Genomic DNA, 25,236 nt, shown 5'->3' with positions numbered 1-25,236 from the left:
CTACGTGACGCTGGCGGTAACAAAGGACGTTCTACGTCCGCCGCTATGGTTGAGGGTGGCGCTGGTGAACACTCTCAAGGTTCGTATACAGACAACATAAATACCCAAGCAAGTAGCAGGGGGGACAGTGGCCAATTTAGCTCAGTTGGAAGAGCACCGGACGCGATATTCGGAGGTCGTGGGTTCGGTTCCCACCATCGGCACGTTGTTTTTTCTGCCACTTTGTGTTTAATTATCTTCACCTAAACAAGATTACATTACTAATTTCTTTGATTTGCTAGTAAACATTAAAAAAAAGAACATAAAGTAACATCCCCTACGGTTTCCTTGGCCTCGCCGACTGTTGGCTTCTTTCCTTCATGTATTATAACGAGCACCCTCATTTCCCCTTAATTGATCTGCTTGTAGCTTACGGAGGTCTCGGTTGTGGCAGTCCTGAAGCCATAGGTAGCGTAAGAGGGTTCTAGCACAGCTTTCGCCCTCGCTCTTGATCACGTTCTACGTGACGCTGGCGGTAACAAAGGACGTTCTACGTCCGGCGCTATGGTTGAGGGTGGCGCTGGTGAACACTCTCAAGGTTCGTATACAGACAACATAAATACCCAAGCAAGTAGCAGGGGGGACAGCGGCTGATGTAGCTCAGTTCGAAGAGCACCTGACGCGATATTCGGAGTCTGTGGGTTCGGTTCCCACCATCGCCACGTTGTGTTTCCTGCTACTTTGTGTTTATTTATCTTCACCTAAACAAGATTACATTACTAATTTCTGTGATTTGCAAGTAAACATTAAAAAAAATAACATAAAGTAACATCCCCTACGCTTTCCTTGCCCTCGCCGACTGTTGGCTTCTTTCCTTCATGTATTATAACGAGCACCCTCATTTCCCCTTAATTGATCTGCTTGTAGCTTACGGGGGTCTAGGTTGTGGCAGTCCTGAAGCCATAGGTAGCGTAAGAGGGTTCTAGCACAGCTTTCGCCCTCGCTCTTGATCACGTTCTACGTGACGCTGGCGTAACAAAGGACGTTCTACGTCCGCCGCTATGGTTGAGGTTGGCGCTGGTGAACACTCTCAAGGTTCGTATAACAGACAACATAAATACCCAAGCAAGTAGCAGGGGGGACAGCGGCCGATGTAGCTCAGTTGGAAGAGCACCGGACGCGATATTCGGAGTTCGTGGGTTCGGTTCCCACAATCGGCACGTTATTTTTTCTGCTGCTTTGTGTTTAATTATCTTCACCTGAACAAGATTACATTACTAATTTCTTTGAATTGCCAAGTATACATTTAAAAAAAGAACACAAAGTAACATCCCCTACGCTTTCCTTGGCCTCGCCGACTGTTGGCTTCTTTCCTTCATGTATTATAACGAGCACCCTCATTTCCCCTTAATTGTTCTGCTTGTAGCTTACGGGGGTCTCGGTTGTGGCAGTCCTGAAGCCATAGGTAGCGTAGGAGGGTTCTAGCGCAGCTTTCGCCCTCGCTCTTGATCGCGTTCTACGTGACGCTGGCGGTAACAAAGGATGTTCTACGTCCGCCGCTCTGGTTGAGGGTGGCGCTGGTGAACACTCTCAAGGTTCGTATACTGACAACATAAATACCCAAGCAAGTAGCAGGGGGGAACAGCGGCCAATTTAGCTCAGTTGGAAGAGCACCGGACGCGATATTCGGAGGTCGTGGGTTCGGTTCCCACCATCGGCACGTTGTTTTTTCTGCCACTTTGTGTTTTATTATCTTCACCTAAACAAGATTACATTACTAATTTCTTTGATTTGCTAGTAAACATTAAAAAAAAGAACATAAAGTAACATCCCCTACGGTTTCCTTAGCCTCGCCGACTGTTGGCTTCTTTCCTTTATGTATTATAACGAGCACCCTCATTTCCCCTTAATTGATCTGCTTGTAGCTTACGGAGGTCTCGGTTGTGGCAGTCCTGAAGCCATAGGTAGCGTAAGAGGGTTCTAGCACAGCTTTCGCCCTCGCTCTTGATCACGTTCTACGTGACGCTGGCGGTAACAAAGGACGTTCTACGTCCGGCGCTATGGTTGAGGGTGGCGCTGGTGAACACTCTCAAGGTTCGTATACAGACAACATAAATACCCAAGCAAGTAGCAGGGGGGACAGCGGCTGATGTAGCTCAGTTCGAAGAGCACCTGACGCGATATTCGGAGTCTGTGGGTTCGGTTCCCACCATCGCCACGTTGTGTTTCCTGCTACTTTGTGTTTATTTATCTTCACCTAAACAAGATTACATTACTAATTTCTGTGATTTGCAAGTAAACATTAAAAAAAATAACATAAAGTAACATCCCCTACGCTTTCCTTGCCCTCGCCGACTGTTGGCTTCTTTCCTTCATGTATTATAACGAGCACCCTCATTTCCCCTTAATTGATCTGCTTGTAGCTTACGGGGGTCTAGGTTGTGGCAGTCCTGAAGCCATAGGTAGCGTAAGAGGGTTGTAGCACAGCTTTCGCCCTCGCTCTTGTTCACGTTCTACATGATGCTGGCGGTAACAAAGGATGTTCTACGTCCGCCGCTATGGTTGAGGGTGGCGCTGGTGAACACTCTCAAGGTTCGTATACAGACAACATAAATACCCAAGCAAGTAGCAGGGGGGACAGCGGCCAATTTAGCTCAGTTGGAAGAGCACCGGACGCGATATTCGGAGGTCGTGGGTTCGGTTCCCACCATCGGCACGTTGTTTTTTCTGCCACTTTGTGTTTAATTATCTTCACCGAAACAAGATTACATTACTAATTTCTTTGATTTGCTAGTAAACATTAAAAAAAAGAACATAAAGTAACATCCCCTACGGTTTCCTTGGCCTCGCCGACTGTTGGCTTCTTTCCTTCATGTATTATAACGAGCACCCTCATTTCCCCTTAATTGATCTGCTTGTAGCTTACGGAGGTCTCGGTTGTGGCAGTCCTGAAGCCATAGGTAGCGTAAGAGGGTTCTAGCACAGCTTTCGCCCTCGCTCTTGATCACGTTCTACGTGACGCTGGCGTAACAAAGGACGTTCTACGTCCGCCGCTATGGTTGAGGTTGGCGCTGGTGAACACTCTCAAGGTTCGTATAACAGATAACATAAATACCCAAGCAAGTAGCAGGGGGGACAGCGGCCGATGTAGCTCAGTTGGAAGAGCACCGGACGCGATATTCGGAGGTCGTGGGTTCGGTTCCCACAATCGGCATGTTATTTTTTCTGCTGCTTTGTGTTTAATTATCTTCACCTGAACAAGATTACATTACTAATTTCTTTGAATTGCCAAGTATACATTTAAAAAAAAGAACACAAAGTAACATCCCCTACGCTTTCCTTGGCCTCGCCGACTGTTGGCTTCTTTCCTTCATGTATTATAACGAGCACCCTCATTTCCCCTTAATTGTTCTGCTTGTAGCTTACGGGGGTCTCGGTTGTGGCAGTCCTGAAGCCATAGGTAGCGTAGGAGGGTTCTAGCGCAGCTTTCGCCCTCGCTCTTGTTCACGTTCTACATGATGCTGGCGGTAACAAAGGATGTTCTACGTCCGCCGCTATGGTTGAGGGTGGCGCTGTTGAACACTCTCAAGGTTCGTATACAGACAACATAAATACCCAAGCAAGTAGCAGGGGGGACAGCGGCCGATGTAGCTCAGTTGGAAGAGCACCGGACTCGATATTCGGAGGTCGTGGGTTCGGTTCCCACCATCGGCACGTTGTTTTTTCTGCCACTTTGTGTTTAATTATCTTCACATAAACAAGATTACATTACTAATTTCTTTGATTTGCTAGTAAACATTAAAAAAAAGAACATAAAGTAACATCCCCTACGCTTTCCTTGGCCTCGCCGACTGTTGGCTTCTTTCCTTCATGTATTATAACGAGCAGCCTCATTTCCCCTTAATTGTTCTGCTTGTAGCTTACGGGGGTCTCGGTTGTGGCAGTCCTGAAGCCATAGGTAGCGTAGGAGGGTTCTAGCGCAGCTTTCGCCCTCGCTCTTGATCACGTTCTACGTGACGCTGGCGGTAACAAAGGACGTTCTACGTCCGCCGCTATGGTTGAGGGTGGCGCTGGTGAACACTCTCAAGGTTCGTATACAGACAACATAAATACCCAAGCAAGTAGCAGGGGGGACAGCGGCCAATTTAGCTCAGTTGGAAGAGCACCGGACGCGATATTCGGAGGTCGTGGGTTCGGTTCCCACCATCGGCACGTTGTTTTTTCTGCCACTTTGTGTTTAATTATCTTCACCTAAACAAGATTACATTACTAATTTCTTTGATTTGCTAGTAAACATTAAAAAAGAACATAAAGTAACATCCCCTACGGTTTCCTTGGCCTCGCCGACTGTTGGCTTCTTTCCTTCATGTATTATAACGAGCACCCTCATTTCCCCTTAAATAATCTGCTTGTAGCTTACGGAGGTCTCGGTTGTGGCAGTCCTGAAGCCATAGGTAGTGTAAGAGGGTTCTAGCACAGCTTTCGCCCTCGCTCTTGATCACGTTCTACGTGATGCTGGCGGTAACAAAGGACGTTCTACGTCCGGCGCTATGGTTGAGGGTGGCGCTGGTGAACACTCTCAAGGTTCGTATACAGACAACATAAATACCCAAGCAAGTAGCAGGGGGGACAGCGGCTGATGTAGCTCAGTTCGAAGAGCACCGGACGCGATATTCGGAGTCTGTGGGTTCGGTTCCCACCATCGCCACGTTGTTTTTCCTGCTACTTTGTGTTTATTTATCTTCACCTAAACAAGATTACATTACTAATTTCTGTGATTTGCAAGTAAACATTAAAAAAAATAACATAAAGTAACATCCCCTACGCTTTCCTTGCCCTCGCCGACTGTTGGCTTCTTTCCTTCATGTATTATAACGAGCACCCTCATTTCCCCTTAATTGATCTGCTTGTAGCTTACGGGGGTCTAGGTTGTGGCAGTCCTGAAGCCATAGGTAGCGTAAGAGGGTTGTAGCACAGCTTTCGCCCTCGCTCTTGTTCACGTTCTACATGATGCTGGCGGTAACAAAGGATGTTCTACGTCCGCCGCTATGGTTGAGGGTGGCGCTGGTGAACACTCTCAAGGTTCGTATACAGACAACATAAATACCCAAGCAAGTAGCAGGGGGGACAGCGGCCGATGTAGCTCAGTTGGAAGAGCACCGGACTCGATATTCGGAGGTCGTGTGTTCGGTTCCCACCATCGGCACGTTGTTTTTTCTGCCACTTTGTGTTTAATTATCTTCACATAAACAAGATTACATTACTAATTTCTTTGATTTGCTAGTAAACATTAAAAAAAGAACATAAAGTAACATCCCCTACGCTTTCCTTGGCCTCGCCGACTGTTGGCTTCTTTCCTTCATGTATTATAACGAGCAGCCTCATTTCCCCTTAATTGTTCTGCTTGTAGCTTACGGGGGTCTCGGTTGTGGCAGTCCTGAAGCCATAGGTAGCTTAGGAGGGTTCTAGCGCAGCTTTCGCCCTCGCTCTTGATCACGTTCTACGTGACGCTGGCGGTAACAAAGGACGTTCTACGTCCGCCGCTATGGTTGAGGGTGGCGCTGGTGAACACTCTCAAGGTTCGTATACAGACAACATAAATACCCAAGCAAGTAGCAGGGGGGACAGTGGCCAATTTAGCTCAGTTGGAAGAGCACCGGACGCGATATTCGGAGGTCGTGGGTTCGGTTCCCACCATCGGCACGTTGTTTTTTCTGCCACTTTGTGTTTAATTATCTTCACCTAAACAAGATTACATTACTAATTTCTTTGATTTGCTAGTAAACATTAAAAAAAGAACATAAAGTAACATCCCCTACGGTTTCCTTGGCCTCGCCGACTGTTGGCTTCTTTCCTTCATGTATTATAACGAGCACCCTCATTTCCCCTTAATTGATCTGCTTGTAGCTTACGGAGGTCTCGGTTGTGGCAGTCCTGAAGCCATAGGTAGCGTAAGAGGGTTCTAGCACAGCTTTCGCCCTCGCTCTTGATCACGTTCTACGTGACGCTGGCGGTAACAAAGGACGTTCTACGTCCGGCGCTATGGTTGAGGGTGGCGCTGGTGAACACTCTCAAGGTTCGTATACAGACAACATAAATACCCAAGCAAGTAGCAGGGGGGACAGCGGCTGATGTAGCTCAGTTCGAAGAGCACCTGACGCGATATTCGGAGTCTGTGGGTTCGGTTCCCACCATCGCCACGTTGTGTTTCCTGCTACTTTGTGTTTATTTATCTTCACCTAAACAAGATTACATTACTAATTTCTGTGATTTGCAAGTAAACATTAAAAAAAATAACATAAAGTAACATCCCCTACGCTTTCCTTGCCCTCGCCGACTGTTGGCTTCTTTCCTTCATGTATTATAACGAGCACCCTCATTTCCCCTTAATTGATCTGCTTGTAGCTTACGGGGGTCTAGGTTGTGGCAGTCCTGAAGCCATAGGTAGCGTAAGAGGGTTCTAGCACAGCTTTCGCCCTCGCTCTTGATCACGTTCTACGTGACGCTGGCGTAACAAAGGACGTTCTACGTCCGCCGCTATGGTTGAGGTTGGCGCTGGTGAACACTCTCAAGGTTCGTATAACAGACAACATAAATACCCAAGCAAGTAGCAGGGGGGACAGCGGCCGATGTAGCTCAGTTGGAAGAGCACCGGACGCGATATTCGGAGTTCGTGGGTTCGGTTCCCACAATCGGCACGTTATTTTTTCTGCTGCTTTGTGTTTAATTATCTTCACCTGAACAAGATTACATTACTAATTTCTTTGAATTGCCAAGTATACATTTAAAAAAAGAACACAAAGTAACATCCCCTACGCTTTCCTTGGCCTCGCCGACTGTTGGCTTCTTTCCTTCATGTATTATAACGAGCACCCTCATTTCCCCTTAATTGTTCTGCTTGTAGCTTACGGGGGTCTCGGTTGTGGCAGTCCTGAAGCCATAGGTAGCGTAGGAGGGTTCTAGCGCAGCTTTCGCCCTCGCTCTTGATCGCGTTCTACGTGACGCTGGCGGTAACAAAGGATGTTCTACGTCCGCCGCTCTGGTTGAGGGTGGCGCTGGTGAACACTCTCAAGGTTCGTATACTGACAACATAAATACCCAAGCAAGTAGCAGGGGGGACAGCGGCCAATTTAGCTCAGTTGGAAGAGCACCGGACGCGATATTCGGAGGTCGTGGGTTCGGTTCCCACCATCGGCACGTTGTTTTTTCTGCCACTTTGTGTTTTATTATCTTCACCTAAACAAGATTACATTACTAATTTCTTTGATTTGCTAGTAAACATTAAAAAAAAGAACATAAAGTAACATCCCCTACGGTTTCCTTAGCCTCGCCGACTGTTGGCTTCTTTCCTTTATGTATTATAACGAGCACCCTCATTTCCCCTTAATTGATCTGCTTGTAGCTTACGGAGGTCTCGGTTGTGGCAGTCCTGAAGCCATAGGTAGCGTAAGAGGGTTCTAGCACAGCTTTCGCCCTCGCTCTTGATCACGTTCTACGTGACGCTGGCGGTAACAAAGGACGTTCTACGTCCGGCGCTATGGTTGAGGGTGGCGCTGGTGAACACTCTCAAGGTTCGTATACAGACAACATAAATACCCAAGCAAGTAGCAGGGGGGACAGCGGCTGATGTAGCTCAGTTCGAAGAGCACCTGACGCGATATTCGGAGTCTGTGGGTTCGGTTCCCACCATCGCCACGTTGTGTTTCCTGCTACTTTGTGTTTATTTATCTTCACCTAAACAAGATTACATTACTAATTTCTGTGATTTGCAAGTAAACATTAAAAAAAATAACATAAAGTAACATCCCCTACGCTTTCCTTGCCCTCGCCGACTGTTGGCTTCTTTCCTTCATGTATTATAACGAGCACCCTCATTTCCCCTTAATTGATCTGCTTGTAGCTTACGGGGGTCTAGGTTGTGGCAGTCCTGAAGCCATAGGTAGCGTAAGAGGGTTGTAGCACAGCTTTCGCCCTCGCTCTTGTTCACGTTCTACATGATGCTGGCGGTAACAAAGGATGTTCTACGTCCGCCGCTATGGTTGAGGGTGGCGCTGGTGAACACTCTCAAGGTTCGTATACAGACAACATAAATACCCAAGCAAGTAGCAGGGGGGACAGCGGCCAATTTAGCTCAGTTGGAAGAGCACCGGACGCGATATTCGGAGGTCGTGGGTTCGGTTCCCACCATCGGCACGTTGTTTTTTCTGCCACTTTGTGTTTAATTATCTTCACCGAAACAAGATTACATTACTAATTTCTTTGATTTGCTAGTAAACATTAAAAAAAAGAACATAAAGTAACATCCCCTACGGTTTCCTTGGCCTCGCCGACTGTTGGCTTCTTTCCTTCATGTATTATAACGAGCACCCTCATTTCCCCTTAATTGATCTGCTTGTAGCTTACGGAGGTCTCGGTTGTGGCAGTCCTGAAGCCATAGGTAGCGTAAGAGGGTTCTAGCACAGCTTTCGCCCTCGCTCTTGATCACGCTCTACGTGACGCTGGCGTAACAAAGGACGTTCTACGTCCGCCGCTATGGTTGAGGTTGGCGCTGGTGAACACTCTCAAGGTTCGTATAACAGATAACATAAATACCCAAGCAAGTAGCAGGGGGGACAGCGGCCGATGTAGCTCAGTTGGAAGAGCACCGGACGCGATATTCGGAGGTCGTGGGTTCGGTTCCCACAATCGGCATGTTATTTTTTCTGCTGCTTTGTGTTTAATTATCTTCACCTGAACAAGATTACATTACTAATTTCTTTGAATTGCCAAGTATACATTTAAAAAAAAGAACACAAAGTAACATCCCCTACGCTTTCCTTGGCCTCGCCGACTGTTGGCTTCTTTCCTTCATGTATTATAACGAGCACCCTCATTTCCCCTTAATTGTTCTGCTTGTAGCTTACGGGGGTCTCGGTTGTGGCAGTCCTGAAGCCATAGGTAGCGTAGGAGGGTTCTAGCGCAGCTTTCGCCCTCGCTCTTGTTCACGTTCTACATGATGCTGGCGGTAACAAAGGATGTTCTACGTCCGCCGCTATGGTTGAGGGTGGCGCTGTTGAACACTCTCAAGGTTCGTATACAGACAACATAAATACCCAAGCAAGTAGCAGGGGGGACAGCGGCCGATGTAGCTCAGTTGGAAGAGCACCGGACTCGATATTCGGAGGTCGTGGGTTCGGTTCCCACCATCGGCACGTTGTTTTTTCTGCCACTTTGTGTTTAATTATCTTCACATAAACAAGATTACATTACTAATTTCTTTGATTTGCTAGTAAACATTAAAAAAAAGAACATAAAGTAACATCCCCTATGCTTTCCTTGGCCTCGCCGACTGTTGGCTTCTTTCCTTCATGTATTATAACGAGCAGCCTCATTTCCCCTTAATTGTTCTGCTTGTAGCTTACGGGGGTCTCGGTTGTGGCAGTCCTGAAGCCATAGGTAGCGTAGGAGGGTTCTAGCGCAGCTTTCGCCCTCGCTCTTGATCACGTTCTACGTGACGCTGGCGGTAACAAAGGACGTTCTACGTCCGCCGCTATGGTTGAGGGTGGCGCTGGTGAACATTCTCAAGGTTCGTATACAGACAACATAAATACCCAAGCAAGTAGCAGGGGGGACAGCGGCCAATTTAGCTCAGTTGGAAGAGCACCGGACGCGATATTCGGAGGTCGTGGGTTCGGTTCCCACCATCGGCACGTTGTTTTTTCTGCCACTTTGTGTTTAATTATCTTCACCTAAACAAGATTACATTACTAATTTCTTTGATTTGCTAGTAAACATTAAAAAAGAACATAAAGTAACATCCCCTACGGTTTCCTTGGCCTCGCCGACTGTTGGCTTCTTTCCTTCATGTATTATAACGAGCACCCTCATTTCCCCTTAAATAATCTGCTTGTAGCTTACGGAGGTCTCGGTTGTGGCAGTCCTGAAGCCATAGGTAGTGTAAGAGGGTTCTAGCACAGCTTTCGCCCTCGCTCTTGATCACGTTCTACGTGATGCTGGCGGTAACAAAGGACGTTCTACGTCCGGCGCTATGGTTGAGGGTGGCGCTGGTGAACACTCTCAAGGTTCGTATACAGACAACATAAATACCCAAGCAAGTAGCAGGGGGGACAGCGGCTGATGTAGCTCAGTTCGAAGAGCACCGGACGCGATATTCGGAGTCTGTGGGTTCGGTTCCCACCATCGCCACGTTGTTTTTCCTGCTACTTTGTGTTTATTTATCTTCACCTAAACAAGATTACATTACTAATTTCTGTGATTTGCAAGTAAACATTAAAAAAAATAACATAAAGTAACATCCCCTACGCTTTCCTTGCCCTCGCCGACTGTTGGCTTCTTTCCTTCATGTATTATAACGAGCACCCTCATTTCCCCTTAATTGATCTGCTTGTAGCTTACGGGGGTCTAGGTTGTGGCAGTCCTGAAGCCATAGGTAGCGTAAGAGGGTTGTAGCACAGCTTTCGCCCTCGCTCTTGTTCACGTTCTACATGATGCTGGCGGTAACAAAGGATGTTCTACGTCCGCCGCTATGGTTGAGGGTGGCGCTGGTGAACACTCTCAAGGTTCGTATACAGACAACATAAATACCCAAGCAAGTAGCAGGGGGGACAGCGGCCGATGTAGCTCAGTTGGAAGAGCACCGGACTCGATATTCGGAGGTCGTGGGTTCGGTTCCCACCATCGGCACGTTGTTTTTTCTGCCACTTTGTGGTTAATTATCTTCACATAAACAAGATTACATTACTAATTTCTTTGATTTGCTAGTAAACATTAAAAAAAGAACATAAAGTAACATCCCCTACGCTTTCCTTGGCCTCGCCGACTGTTGGCTTCTTTCCTTCATGTATTATAACGAGCAGCCTCATTTCCCCTTAATTGTTCTGCTTGTAGCTTACGGGGGTCTCGGTTGTGGCAGTCCTGAAGCCATAGGTAGCTTAGGAGGGTTCTAGCGCAGCTTTCGCCCTCGCTCTTGATCACGTTCTACGTGACGCTGGCGGTAACAAAGGATGTTCTACGTCCGCCGCTATGGTTGAGGGTGGCGCTGGTGAACACTCTCAAGGTTCGTATACAGACAACATAAATACCCAAGCAAGTAGCAGGGGGGACAGTGGCCAATTTAGCTCAGTTGGAAGAGCACCGGACGCGATATTCGGAGGTCGTGGGTTCGGTTCCCACCATCGGCACGTTGTTTTTTCTGCCACTTTGTGTTTAATTATCTTCACCTAAACAAGATTACATTACTAATTTCTTTGATTTGCTAGTAAACATTAAAAAAAAGAACATAAAGTAACATCCCCTACGGTTTCCTTGGCCTCGCCGACTGTTGGCTTCTTTCCTTCATGTATTATAACGAGCACCCTCATTTCCCCTTAATTGATCTGCTTGTAGCTTACGGAGGTCTCGGTTGTGGCAGTCCTGAAGCCATAGGTAGCGTAAGAGGGTTCTAGCACAGCTTTCGCCCTCGCTCTTGATCACGTTCTACGTGACGCTGGCGGTAACAAAGGACGTTCTACGTCCGGCGCTATGGTTGAGGGTGGCGCTGGTGAACACTCTCAAGGTTCGTATACAGACAACATAAATACCCAAGCAAGTAGCAGGGGGGACAGCGGCTGATGTAGCTCAGTTCGAAGAGCACCTGACGCGATATTCGGAGTCTGTGGGTTCGGTTCCCACCATCGCCACGTTGTGTTTCCTGCTACTTTGTGTTTATTTATCTTCACCTAAACAAGATTACATTACTAATTTCTGTGATTTGCAAGTAAACATTAAAAAAAATAACATAAAGTAACATCCCCTACGCTTTCCTTGCCCTCGCCGACTGTTGGCTTCTTTCCTTCATGTATTATAACGAGCACCCTCATTTCCCCTTAATTGATCTGCTTGTAGCTTACGGGGGTCTAGGTTGTGGCAGTCCTGAAGCCATAGGTAGCGTAAGAGGGTTCTAGCACAGCTTTCGCCCTCGCTCTTGATCACGTTCTACGTGACGCTGGCGTAACAAAGGACGTTCTACGTCCGCCGCTATGGTTGAGGTTGGCGCTGGTGAACACTCTCAAGGTTCGTATAACAGACAACATAAATACCCAAGCAAGTAGCAGGGGGGACAGCGGCCGATGTAGCTCAGTTGGAAGAGCACCGGACGCGATATTCGGAGTTCGTGGGTTCGGTTCCCACAATCGGCACGTTATTTTTTCTGCTGCTTTGTGTTTAATTATCTTCACCTGAACAAGATTACATTACTAATTTCTTTGAATTGCCAAGTATACATTTAAAAAAAGAACACAAAGTAACATCCCCTACGCTTTCCTTGGCCTCGCCGACTGTTGGCTTCTTTCCTTCATGTATTATAACGAGCACCCTCATTTCCCCTTAATTGTTCTGCTTGTAGCTTACGGGGGTCTCGGTTGTGGCAGTCCTGAAGCCATAGGTAGCGTAGGAGGGTTCTAGCGCAGCTTTCGCCCTCGCTCTTGATCGCGTTCTACGTGACGCTGGCGGTAACAAAGGATGTTCTACGTCCGCCGCTCTGGTTGAGGGTGGCACTGGTGAACACTCTCAAGGTTCGTATACTGACAACATAAATACCCAAGCAAGTAGCAGGGGGGACAGCGGCCAATTTAGCTCAGTTGGAAGAGCACCGGACGCGATATTCGGAGGTCGTGGGTTCGGTTCCCACCATCGGCACGTTGTTTTTTCTGCCACTTTGTGTTTTATTATCTTCACCTAAACAAGATTACATTACTAATTTCTTTGATTTGCTAGTAAACATTAAAAAAAAGAACATAAAGTAACATCCCCTACGGTTTCCTTAGCCTCGCCGACTGTTGGCTTCTTTCCTTTATGTATTATAACGAGCACCCTCATTTCCCCTTAATTGATCTGCTTGTAGCTTACGGAGGTCTCGGTTGTGGCAGTCCTGAAGCCATAGGTAGCGTAAGAGGGTTCTAGCACAGCTTTCGCCCTCGCTCTTGATCACGTTCTACGTGACGCTGGCGGTAACAAAGGACGTTCTACGTCCGGCGCTATGGTTGAGGGTGGCGCTGGTGAACACTCTCAAGGTTCGTATACAGACAACATAAATACCCAAGCAAGTAGCAGGGGGGACAGCGGCTGATGTAGCTCAGTTCGAAGAGCACCTGACGCGATATTCGGAGTCTGTGGGTTCGGTTCCCACCATCGCCACGTTGTGTTTCCTGCTACTTTGTGTTTATTTATCTTCACCTAAACAAGATTACATTACTAATTTCTGTGATTTGCAAGTAAACATTAAAAAAAATAACATAAAGTAACATCCCCTACGCTTTCCTTGCCCTCGCCGACTGTTGGCTTCTTTCCTTCATGTATTATAACGAGCACCCTCATTTCCCCTTAATTGATCTGCTTGTAGCTTACGGGGGTCTAGGTTGTGGCAGTCCTGAAGCCATAGGTAGCGTAAGAGGGTTGTAGCACAGCTTTCGCCCTCGCTCTTGTTCACGTTCTACATGATGCTGGCGGTAACAAAGGATGTTCTACGTCCGCCGCTATGGTTGAGGGTGGCGCTGGTGAACACTCTCAAGGTTCGTATACAGACAACATAAATACCCAAGCAAGTAGCAGGGGGGACAGCGGCCAATTTAGCTCAGTTGGAAGAGCACCGGACGCGATATTCGGAGGTCGTGGGTTCGGTTCCCACCATCGGCACGTTGTTTTTTCTGCCACTTTGTGTTTAATTATCTTCACCGAAACAAGATTACATTACTAATTTCTTTGATTTGCTGGTAAACATTAAAAAAAAGAACATAAAGTAACATCCCCTACGGTTTCCTTGGCCTCGCCGACTGTTGGCTTCTTTCCTTCATGTATTATAACGAGCACCCTCATTTCCCCTTAATTGATCCGCTTGTAGCTTACGGAGGTCTCGGTTGTGGCAGTCCTGAAGCCATAGGTAGCGTAAGAGGGTTCTAGCACAGCTTTCGCCCTCGCTCTTGATCACGTTCTACGTGACGCTGGCGTAACAAAGGACGTTCTACGTCCGCCGCTATGGTTGAGGTTGGCGCTGGTGAACACTCTCAAGGTTCGTATAACAGATAACATAAATACCCAAGCAAGTAGCAGGGGGGACAGCGGCCGATGTAGCTCAGTTGGAAGAGCACCGGACGCGATATTCGGAGGTCGTGGGTTCGGTTCCCACAATCGGCACGTTATTTTTTCTGCTGCTTTGTGTTTAATTATCTTCACCTGAACAAGATTACATTACTAATTTCTTTGAATTGCCAAGTATACATTTAAAAAAAAGAACACAAAGTAACATCCCCTACGCTTTCCTTGGCCTCGCCGACTGTTGGCTTCTTTCCTTCATGTATTATAACGAGCACCCTCATTTCCCCTTAATTGTTCTGCTTGTAGCTTACGGGGGTCTCGGTTGTGGCAGTCCTGAAGCCATAGGTAGCGTAGGAGGGTTCTAGCACAGCTTTCGCCCTCGCTCTTGTTCACGTTCTACATGATGCTGGCGGTAACAAAGGATGTTCTACGTCCGCCGCTATGGTTGAGGGTGGCGCTGTTGAACACTCTCAAGGTTCGTATACAGACAACATAAATACCCAAGCAAGTAGCAGGGGGGACAGCGGCCGATGTAGCTCAGTTGGAAGAGCACCGGACTCGATATTCGGAGGTCGTGGGTTCGGTTCCCACCATCGGCACGTTGTTTTTTCTGCCACTTTGTGTTTAATTATCTTCACATAAACAAGATTACATTACTAATTTCTTTGATTTGCTAGTAAACATTAAAAAAAAGAACATAAAGTAACATCCCCTACGCTTTCCTTGGCCTCGCCGACTGTTGGCTTCTTTCCTTCATGTATTATAACGAGCAGCCTCATTTCCCCTTAATTGTTCTGCTTGTAGCTTACGGGGGTCTCGGTTGTGGCAGTCCTGAAGCCATAGGTAGCGTAGGAGGGTTCTAGCGCAGCTTTCGCCCTCGCTCTTGATCACGTTCTACGTGACGCTGGCGGTAACAAAGGGCGTTCTACGTCCGCCGCTATGGTTGAGGGTGGCGCTGGTGAACACTCTCAAGGTTCGTATACAGACAACATAAATACCCAAGCAAGTAGCAGGGGGGACAGCGGCCAATTTAGCTCAGTTGGAAGAGCACCGGACGCGATATTCGGAGGTCGTGGGTTCGGTTCCCACCATCGGCACGTTGTTTTTTCTGCCACTTTGTGTTTAATTATCTTCACCTAAACAAGATTACATTACTAATTTCTTTGATTTGCTAGTAAACATTAAAAAAGAACATAAAGTAACATCCCCTACGGTTTCCTTGGCCTCGCCGACTGTTGGCTTCTTTCCTTCATGTATTATAACGAGCACCCTCATTTCCCCTTAATTGATCTGCTTGTAGCTTACGGAGGTCTCGGTTGTGGCAGTCCTGAAGCCATAGGTAGTGTAAGAGGGTTCTAGCACAGCTTTCGCCCTCGCTCTTGATCACGTTCTACGTGATGCTGGCGGTAACAAAGGACGTTCTACGTCCGGCGCTATGGTTGAGGGTGGCGCTGGTGAACACTCTCAAGGTTCGTATACAGACAACATAAATACCCAAGCAAGTAGCAGGGGGGACAGCGGCTGATGTAGCTCAGTTCGAAGAGCACCGGACGCGATATTCGGAGTCTGTGGGTTCGGTTCCCACCATCGCCACGTTGTTTTTCCTGCTACTTTGTGTTTATTTATCTTCACCTAAACAAGATTACATTACTAATTTCTGTGATTTGCAAGTAAACATTAAAAAAAATAACATAAAGTAACATCCCCTACGCTTTCCTTGCCCTCGCCGACTGTTGGCTTCTTTCCTTCATGTATTATAACGAGCACCCTCATTTCCCCTTAATTGATCTGCTTGTAGCTTACGGGGGTCTAGGTTGTGGCAGTCCTGAAGCCATAGGTAGCGTAAGAGGGTTGTAGCACAGCTTTCGCCCTCGCTCTTGTTCACGTTCTACATGATGCTGGCGGTAACAAAGGATGTTCTACGTCCGCCGCTATGGTTGAGGATGGCGCTGGTGAACACTCTCAAGGTTCGTATACAGACAACATAAATACCCAAGCAAGTAGCAGGGGGGACAGCGGCCGATGTAGCTCAGTTGGAAGAGCACCGGACTCGATATTCGGAGGTCGTGGGTTCGGTTCCCACCATCGGCACGTTGTTTTTTCTGCCACTTTGTGTTTATTATCTTCACAAAAACAAGATTACATTACTAATTTCTTTGATTTGCTAGTAAACATTAAAAAAAGAACATAAAGTAACATCCCCTACGCTTTCCTTGGCCTCGCCGACTGTTGGCTTCTTTCCTTCATGTATTATAACGAGCAGCCTCATTTCCCCTTAATTGTTCTGCTTGTAGCTTACGGGGGTCTCGGTTGTGGCAGTCCTGAAGCCATAGGTAGCGTAGGAGGGTTCTAGCGCAGCTTTCGCCCTCGCTCTTGATCACGTTCTACGTGACGCTGGCGGTAACAAAGGACGTTCTACGTCCGCCGCTATGGTTGATGGTGGCGCTGGTGAACACTCTCAAGGTTCGTATACAGACAACATAAATACCCAAGCAAGTAGCAGGGGGGACAGCGGCCAATTTAGCTCAGTTGGAAGAGCACCGGACGCGATATTCGGAGGTCGTGGGTTCGGTTCCCACCATCGGCACGTTGTTTTTTCTGCCACTTTGTGTTTAATTATCTTCACCTAAACAAGATTACATTACTAATTTCTTTGATTTGCTAGTAAACATTAAAAAAAGAACATAAAGTAACATCCCCTACGGTTTCCTTGGCCTCGCGGACTGTTGGCTTCTTTCCTTCATGTATTATAACGAGCACCCTCATTTCCCCTTAATTGATCTGCTTGTAGCTTACGGAGGTCTCGGTTGTGGCAGTCCTGAAGCCATAGGTAGCGTAAGAGGGTTCTAGCACAGCTTTCGCCCTCGCTCTTGATCACGTTCTACGTGACGCTGGCGGTAACAAAGGACGTTCTACGTCCGGCGCTATGGTTGAGGGTGGCGCTGGTGAACACTCTCAAGGTTCGTATACAGACAACATAAATACCCAAGCAAGTAGCAGGGGGGACAGCGGCTGATGTAGCTCAGTTCGAAGAGCACCTGACGCGATATTCGGAGTCTGTGGGTTCGGTTCCCACCATCGCCACGTTGTGTTTCCTGCTACTTTGTGTTTATTTATCTTCACCTAAACAAGATTACATTACTAATTTCTGTGATTTGCAAGTAAACATTAAAAAAAATAACATAAAGTAACATCCCCTACGCTTTCCTTGCCCTCGCCGACTGTTGGCTTCTTTCCTTCATGTATTATAACGAGCACCCTCATTTCCCCTTAATTGATCTGCTTGTAGCTTACGGGGGTCTAGGTTGTGGCAGTCCTGAAGCCATAGGTAGCGTAAGAGGGTTGTAGCACAGCTTTCGCCCTCGCTCTTGTTCACGTTCTACATGATGCTGGCGGTAACAAAGGATGTTCTACGTCCGCCGCTATGGTTGAGGGTGGCGCTGGTGAACACTCTCAAGGTTCGTATACAGACAACATAAATACCCAAGCAAGTAGCAGGGGGGACAGCGGCCGATGTAGCTCAGTTGGAAGAGCACCGGACTCGATATTCTGAGGTCGTGGGTTCGGTTCCCACCATCGGCACGTTGTTTTTTCTGCCACTTTGTGTTTAATTATCTTCACATAAACAAGATTACATTACTAATTTCTTTGATTTGCTAGTAAACATTAAAAAAAGAACATAAAGTAACATCCCCTACGCTTTCCTTGGCCTCGCCGACTGTTGGCTTCTTTCCTTCATGTATTATAACGAGCAGCCTCATTTCCCCTTAATTGTTCTGCTTGTAGCTTACGGGGGTCTCGGTTGTGGCAGTCCTGAAGCCATAGGTAGCGTAGGAGGGTTCTAGCGCAGCTTTCGCCCTCGCTCTTGATCACGTTCTACGTGACGCTGGCGGTAACAAAGGACGTTCTACGTCCGCCGCTATGGTTGAGGGTGGCGCTGGTGAACACTCTCAAGGTTCGTATACAGACAACATAAATACCCAAGCAAGTAGCAGGGGGGACAGCGGCCAATTTAGCTCAGTTGGACGAGCACCGGACGCCATATTCGGAGGTCGTGGGTTTGGTTCCCACCATCGGCACGTTGTTTTTTCTGCCACTTTGTGTTTAATTATCTTCACCTAAACAAGATTACATTACTAATTTCTTTGATTTGCTAGTAAACATTAAAAAAAAGAACATAAAGTAACATCCCCTACGGTTTCCTTGGCCTCGCCGACTGTTGGCTTCTTTCCTTCATGTATTATAACGAGCACCCTCATTTCCCCTTAATTGATCTGCTTGTAGCTTACGGAGGTCTCGGTTGTGGCAGTCCTGAAGCCATAGGTAGCGTAAGAGGGTTCTAGCACAGCTTTCGCCCTCGCTCTTGATCACGTTCTACGTGACGCTGGCGGTAACAAAGGACGTTCTACGTCCGGCGCTATGGTTGAGGGTGGCGCTGGTGAACACTCTCAAGGTTCGTATACAGACAACATAAATACCCAAGCAAGTAGCAGGGGGGACAGCGGCTGATGTAGCTCAGTTCGAAGAGCACCGGACGCAATATTCGGAGTCTGTGGGTTCGGTTCCCACCATCGCCACGTTGTTTTTCCTGCTACTTTGTGTTTATTTATCTTCACCTAAACAAGATTACATTACTAATTTCTGTGATTTGCAAGTAAACATTAAAAAAAATAACATAAAGTAACATCCCCTACGCTTTCCTTGCCCTCGCCGACTATTGGCTTCTTTCCTTCATGTATTATAACGAGCACCCTCATTTCCCCTTAATTGATCTGCTTGTAGCTTACGGGGGTCTAGGTTGTGGCAGTCCTGAAGCCATAGGTAGCGTAAGAGGGTTGTAGCACAGATTTCGCCCTCGCTCTTGTTCACGTTCTACATGATGCTGGCGGTAACAAAGGATGTTCTACGTCCGCCGCTATGGTTGAGGGTGGCGCTGGTGAACACTCTCAAGGTTCGTATACAGACAACATAAATACCCAAGCAAGTAGCAGGGGGGACAGCGGCCGATGTAGCTCAGTTGGAAGAGCACCGGACTCGATATTCGGAGGTCGTGGGTTCGGTTCCCACCATCGGCACGTTGTTTTTTCTGCCACTTTGTGTTTAATTACCTTCACATAAACAAGATTACATTACTAATTTCTTTGATTTGCTAGTAAACATTAAAAAAAAAGAACATAAAGTAACATCCCCTACGCTTTCCTTGGCCTCGCCGACTGTTGGCTTCTTTCCTTCATGTATTATAACGAGCACCCTCATTTCCCCTTAATTGATCTGCTTGTAGCTTACGGGGGTCTCGGTTGTGGCAGTACTGAAGCCATAGGTACTGTAAGAGGGTTCTAGCACAGCTTTCGCCCTCGGTCTTGATCACGTTCTACGTGACGCTGGCGTAACAAAGGACGTTCTACGTCCGCCACTATGGTTGAGGGTGGTGCTGGTAAACACTCTCAAGGTTCGTATAACAGACAACATAAATACCCAAGCAAGTAGCAGGGGGGACAGCGGCCGATGTAGTTCAGTTGGAAGAGCACCGGACGCGATATTCGGAGGTCGTGGGTTCGGTTCCCAGCATCGGCACGTTGTTTTTTCTGCCACTTTGTGTTTAATTATCTTCACCTAAACAAGATTACATTACTAATTCCTTTGATGTGCTAGTAAACATTAAAAAAAAATAACATAAATTAACATCCCCTACGGTTTCCTTGGCCTCGCCGACTGTTGGCTTCTTTCCTTCATGTATTATAACGAGCACCCTCATTTCCCCTTAATTGATCTGCTTGTAGCTTACGGGGGTCTCGGTAGTGGCAGTCCTGAAGCCATAGGTACTCTAAGAGGGTTCTAGCACAGCTTTCGCTCTCGCTCTTGATCACGTTCTACGTGACGCTGGCGTAACAAAGGACGTTCTACGTCCGCCGCTATCTTTGAGGGTGGCGCTGGTGAACACTCTCAAGGTTCGTATACAGACAACATAAATACCCAAGCAAGTAGCAGGGGGGACAGCAGCCGATGGAGCTCAGTAGGAACAGCACCGAACGCGATATTCGGAGGTCGTGGGTTCGGTTCCCACCATCGGCACATTATTTTTTCTGCTACTTTGTGTTTAATTATCTTCACCTGAACAAGATTACATTACTAATTTCTTTGAATTGCCAAGTAAACATTTAAAAAAAAGAACATAAATTAACATCCCCTACGCTTTCCTTGGCCTCGCCGACTGTTGGCTTCTTTCCTTCATGTATTATAACGAGCACCCTCATTTCCCCTTAATTGTTCTGCTTGTAGCTTACAGAGGTCTCGGTTGTGGCAGTCCTGAAGCCATAGGTAGCGTTAGAGGGTTCTGGCACAGCTTTTCCCCTCGCTCTTGATCATGTTCTAGGTGACGCTGGCGGTAACAAATGACGTTCTACGTCCGCCGCTATGGTTGAGGGTGGCGCTGGTGAACACTCTCAAGGTTCGTATACAGACAACATAAATACCCAAGCAAGTAGCAGGGGGGACAGCGGGCGATGTAGCTCAGTTGGAAGAGCACCGGACGCGATATTCGGAGGTCGTTGGTTCGGTTCCCACCATAGGCACGTTGTTTTTTCTGCCAGTTTGTGCTTAATTATCTTCACCTAAACAAGATTACATTACTAATTTCTTTGATTTGCTCGTAAATATTAACATCCCCTACGCTTTTCTTGGCCTTGCCGACTGTTGGCTTCTTTCCTTCATGTATTATAACGAGCAGCCTCATTTCCCCTTAATTGTTCTGCTTGTAGCTTACGGGGGTCTCGGTTGTGGCAGTCCTGAAGCCATAGGTAGCGTAGGAGGGTTCTAGCGCAGCTTTCGCCCTCGCTCTTGATCACGTTCTACGTGACGCTGGCGGTAACAAAGGACGTTCTACGTCCGCCGCTATGGTTGAGGGTGGCGCTGGTGAACACTCTCAAGGTTTGTATACAGACAACATAAATACCCAAGCAAGTAGCAGGGGGGACAGCGGCCGATTTAGCTCAGTTGGAAGAGCACCGGACGCGATATTCGGAGGTCGTGGGTTCGGTTCCCACCATCGGCACGTTGTTTTTTCTGCCACTCTGTGTTTAATTATCTTCACCTAAACAAGATTACATTACTAATTTCTTTGATTTGCTAGTAAACATTAAAAAAAAGAACATAAAGTAACATCCCCTACGGTTTCCTTGGCCTCGCCGACTGTTGGCTTCTTTCCTTCATGTATTATAACGAGCACCCTCATTTCCCCTTAATTGATCTGCTTGTAGCTTACAGAGGTCTCGGTTGTGGCAGTCCTGAAGCCACAGGTAGCGTAAGAGGGTTCTAGCACAGCTTTCGCCCTCGCTCTTGATCACGTTCTACGTGATGCTGGCGGTAACAAAGGACGTTCTACGTCCGCCGCTATGGTTGAGGGTGGCGCTGGTGGACACTCAAGGTTCGTATACAGACAACATAAATACCCAAGCAAGTAGCAGGGGGGACAGCGGCCGATGTAGCTCAGTTGGAAGAGCACCAGACGCGATATTCGGAGGTCCTGGGTTCGGTTCCCACCATCGGCACGTTGTTTTTCTGCTACTTTGTGTTTAATTATCTTCACCTGAACAAGATTACATTACTAATTTCTTTGATTTCCCAAGTAAACATTTAAAAAAAGAACATAAAGTAACATCCCCTATGCTTTCCTTGGCCTCGCCGACTGTTGGCTTCTTTCCTTCATGTATTATAACGAGCACCCTCATTTCCCCTTAATTGTTCTGCTTGTAGCTTACGGAGGTCTCGGTTGGGGCAGTCCTGAAGCCATAGGTAGCATAAGAGGGTTCTAGCACAGCTTTCGTCCTCGCTCTTGATCACGTTCTATGTGACGCTGGCGGTAACAAAGGACGTTCTATGTCCGCCGCTATGGTTGAGGGTGGCGCTGGTGAACACTCAAGTTTCGTACACAGACAACATAAATACCCAAGCAAGTAGCAGGGGGGACAGCGGCCGATGTAGCTCAGTTGGAAGAGCACCGGACGCGATACTCGGAGGTCGTGGGTTCGGTTCCCACCATCGGCATGATGTTTTTTCTGCTACTTTGTGTTTAATTATCTTCACCTAAACAAGATTACATTACTAATTTCTTTGATTTGCCAAGTAAACATTTAAAAAAAGAACATAAAGTAACATCCCCTATGCTTTCCTTGGCCTCGCCGACTGTTGGCTTCTTTCCTTCATGTATTATAACGAGCACCCTCATTTCCCCTTAATTGTTCTGCTTGTAGCTTACGGAGGTCTCGGTTGTGGCAGCCCTAAAGCCATAGGTAGCGTAAGAGGGTTCGAGCACAGCTTTCGCCCTCGCTCATGATCACGTTCTACGTGATGCTGGCGGTAGCAAAGGACGTTCTACGTCCGCCACTATGGTTGAGGGTGGCGCTGGTGAACACTCTCAAGGTTTGTATACAGACAACATTATTACCCAAGCAAGTAGCAGGGGGGACAGCGGCCGATGTAGCTCATTTGGGAGAGCACCGGACGCGATATTCGGAGGTTGTGGGTTCGGTTCCCACCATCGGCACGTTGTTTTTCTGCTACTTTGTGTTTAATTATCTTCACCTAAACAAGATTACATTACTAATTTCTTTGATTTGCGAAGTAAACATTAAAAAAAAGGACGTAAAGTAACATCCCCTACGCTTTCCATGGCCTCGCCGACTGTTGGCTTCTTTCCTTCATGTATTATAACGAGCACCCTCATTTCCCCTTAATTGATCTGCTTGTAGCTTACGGGGGTCTGGGTTGTGGCAGTCCTGAAGCCATAGGTAGCGTAAGAGGGTTGTAGCAGAGCTTTTGCCCTCGCTCTTGATCACGTTCTACGTGATGCTGGCGGTAACAAAGGACGTTCTACGTCCACCGCTATGGTTGAGGGTGGCGCTGGTGAACACTCTCAAGGTTCGTCTACAGACAACATAAATACCCAAGCAAGTAGCAGGGGGGACAGCGGCCGATGTAGCTCAGTTGGAAGAGCACCGGACGCGATATTCGGAGGTCGTTGGTTCGGTTCCCACCATCGGCACGTTGTTTTTTCTGCCAGTTTGTGCTTAATTATCTTCACCTAAACAAGATTACATTACTAATTTCTTTGATTTGCTAGTAAATATTAACATCCCCTACGCTTTCCTTGGCCTCGCCGACTGTTGGCTTCTTTCCTTCATGTATTATAACGAGCAGTCTCATTTCCCCTTAATTGTTCTGCTTGTAGCTTACGGGGGTCTCGGTTGTGGCAGTCCTGAAGCCATAGGTAGCGTAGGAGGGTTCTAGCGCAGCTTTCGCCCTCGCTCTTGATCACGTTCTACGTGACGCTGGCGGTAACAAAGAACGTTCTACATCCGCCGCTATGGTTGAGGGTGGCGCTGGTGAACACTCTCAAGGTTCGTATACAGACAACATAAATACCCAAGCAAGTAGCAGGGGGGACAGCGGCCGATTTAGCTCAGTTGGAAGAGCACCGGACGCGATATTCGGAGGTCGTGGGTTCGGTTCCCACCATCGGCACGTTGTTTTTTCTGCCACTTTGTGTTTAATTATCTTCACCTAAACAAGATTACATTACTAATTTCTTTGATTTGCTAGTAAATATTAACATCCCCTACGCTTTCCTTGGCCTCACCGACTGTTGGCTTCTTTCCTTCATGTATTATAACGAGCAGTCTCATTTTCCCTTAATTGTTCTGCTTGTAGCTTACGGGGGTCTCGGTTGTGGCAGTCCTGAAGCCATAGGTAGCGTAGGAGGGTTCTAGCGCAGCTTTCGCCCTCGCTCTTGATCACGTTCTACGTGACGCTGGCGGTAACAAAGGACGTTCTACGTCCGCCGCTATGGTTGAGGGTGGCGCTGGTGAACACTCTCAAGGTTCGTATACAGACAACATAAATACCCAAGCAAGTAGCAGGGGGGACAGCGGCCGATTTAGCTCAGTTGGAAGAGCACCGGACGCGATATTCGGAGGTCGTGGGTTCGGTTCCCACCATCGGCACGTTGTTTTTTCTGCCACTTTGTGTTTAATTATCTTCACCTAAACAAGATTACATTACTAATTTCTTTGATTTGCTAGTAAACATTAAAAAAAGAACATAAAGTAACATCCCCTACGGTTTCCTTGGCCTCGCCGACTGTTGGCTTCTTTCCTTCATGTATTATAACGAGCACCCTCATTTCCCCTTAATTGATCTGCTTGTAGCTTACGGAGGTCTCGGTTGTGGCAGTCCTGAAGCCATAGGTAGCGTAAGAGGGTTCTAGCACAGCTTTCGCCCTCTCTCTTGATCACGTTCTACGTGACGCTGGCGGTAACAAAGGACGTTCTACGTCCGCCGCTATGGTTGAGGGTGGCGCTGGTGAACACTCTCAAGGTTCGTATACAGACAACATAAATACCCAAGCAAGTAGCAGGGGGGACAGCGGCTGATGTAGCTCAGTTCGAAGAGCACCGGACGCGATATTCGGAGTCTGTGGGTTCGGTTCCCACCATCGCCACATTGTTTTTCCTGCTACTTTGTGTTTATTTATCTTCACCTAAACAAGATTACATTACTAATTTCTGTGATTTGCAAGTAAACATTAAAAAAAAATAACATTAAGTAACATCCCCTACGCTTTCCTTGGCCTCGCCGACTGTTGGCTTCTTTCCTTCATGTATTATAACGAGCACCCTCATTTCCCCTTAATTGATCTGCTTGTAGCTTACGGGGGTCTCGGTTGTGGCAGTCCTGAAGACATAGGTAGCGTAAGAGGGTTGTAGCACAGCTTTCGCCCTCGCTCTTGATCACGTTCTACGTGATGCTGGCGGTAACAAAGGACGTTCTACGTCCGCCGCTATGGTTGAGGGTGGCGCTGGTGGACACTCAAGGTTCGTATACAGACAACATAAATACCCAAGCAAGTAGCAGGGGGGACAGCGGCCGATGTAGCTCAGTTGGAAGAGCACCAGACGCGATATTCGGAGGTCCTGGGTTCGGTTCCCACCATCGGCACGTTGTTTTTCTGCTACTTTGTGTTTAATTATCTTCACCTGAACAAGATTACATTACTAATTTCTTTGATTTCCCAAGTAAACATTTAAAAAAAGAACATAAAGTAACATCCCCTATGCTTTCCTTGGCCTCGCCGACTGTTGGCTTCTTTCCTTCATGTATTATAACGAGCACCCTCATTTCCCCTTAATTGTT

General features: G+C 47.3%; 7 non-coding genes across 7 annotated transcripts; all 7 read left to right on the top strand.

The window, feature by feature from the left end:
• The first annotated feature begins 3,620 nt into the window (after positions 1 to 3,620).
• Positions 3,621 to 3,693, top strand: TRNAS-CGA (transfer RNA serine (anticodon CGA)). Its single transcript has one exon. It is a non-coding gene; the product is annotated as a tRNA-Ser (tRNA).
• A 5,404-nt stretch (positions 3,694 to 9,097) lies between these two features.
• TRNAS-CGA (transfer RNA serine (anticodon CGA)) lies at positions 9,098 to 9,170 on the top strand. Its single transcript has one exon. It is a non-coding gene; the product is annotated as a tRNA-Ser (tRNA).
• A 1,419-nt stretch (positions 9,171 to 10,589) lies between these two features.
• TRNAS-CGA (transfer RNA serine (anticodon CGA)) lies at positions 10,590 to 10,662 on the top strand. The gene has a single exon. It is a non-coding gene; the product is annotated as a tRNA-Ser (tRNA).
• Positions 10,663 to 14,575: 3,913 nt separating this feature from the next.
• On the top strand, positions 14,576 to 14,648 carry TRNAS-CGA (transfer RNA serine (anticodon CGA)). The gene has a single exon. It is a non-coding gene; the product is annotated as a tRNA-Ser (tRNA).
• Positions 14,649 to 16,067: 1,419 nt separating this feature from the next.
• On the top strand, positions 16,068 to 16,140 carry TRNAS-CGA (transfer RNA serine (anticodon CGA)). Its single transcript has one exon. It is a non-coding gene; the product is annotated as a tRNA-Ser (tRNA).
• A 1,418-nt stretch (positions 16,141 to 17,558) lies between these two features.
• On the top strand, positions 17,559 to 17,631 carry TRNAS-CGA (transfer RNA serine (anticodon CGA)). Its single transcript has one exon. It is a non-coding gene; the product is annotated as a tRNA-Ser (tRNA).
• A 1,420-nt stretch (positions 17,632 to 19,051) lies between these two features.
• TRNAS-CGA (transfer RNA serine (anticodon CGA)) lies at positions 19,052 to 19,124 on the top strand. Its single transcript has one exon. It is a non-coding gene; the product is annotated as a tRNA-Ser (tRNA).
• Positions 19,125 to 25,236: the final 6,112 nt, after the last annotated feature.

The sequence above is a fragment of the Amblyomma maculatum genome, chromosome 11 (assembly GCF_055883805.1).
Source record: "Amblyomma maculatum isolate TAMU_Amacu chromosome 11, ASM5588380v1, whole genome shotgun sequence".
In the NCBI taxonomy this organism is placed as follows: domain Eukaryota; kingdom Metazoa; phylum Arthropoda; class Arachnida; order Ixodida; family Ixodidae; genus Amblyomma; species Amblyomma maculatum.
Note: the sequence above shows the minus strand (reverse complement) of the source record. Positions and strands in the feature narration are given on the sequence as shown.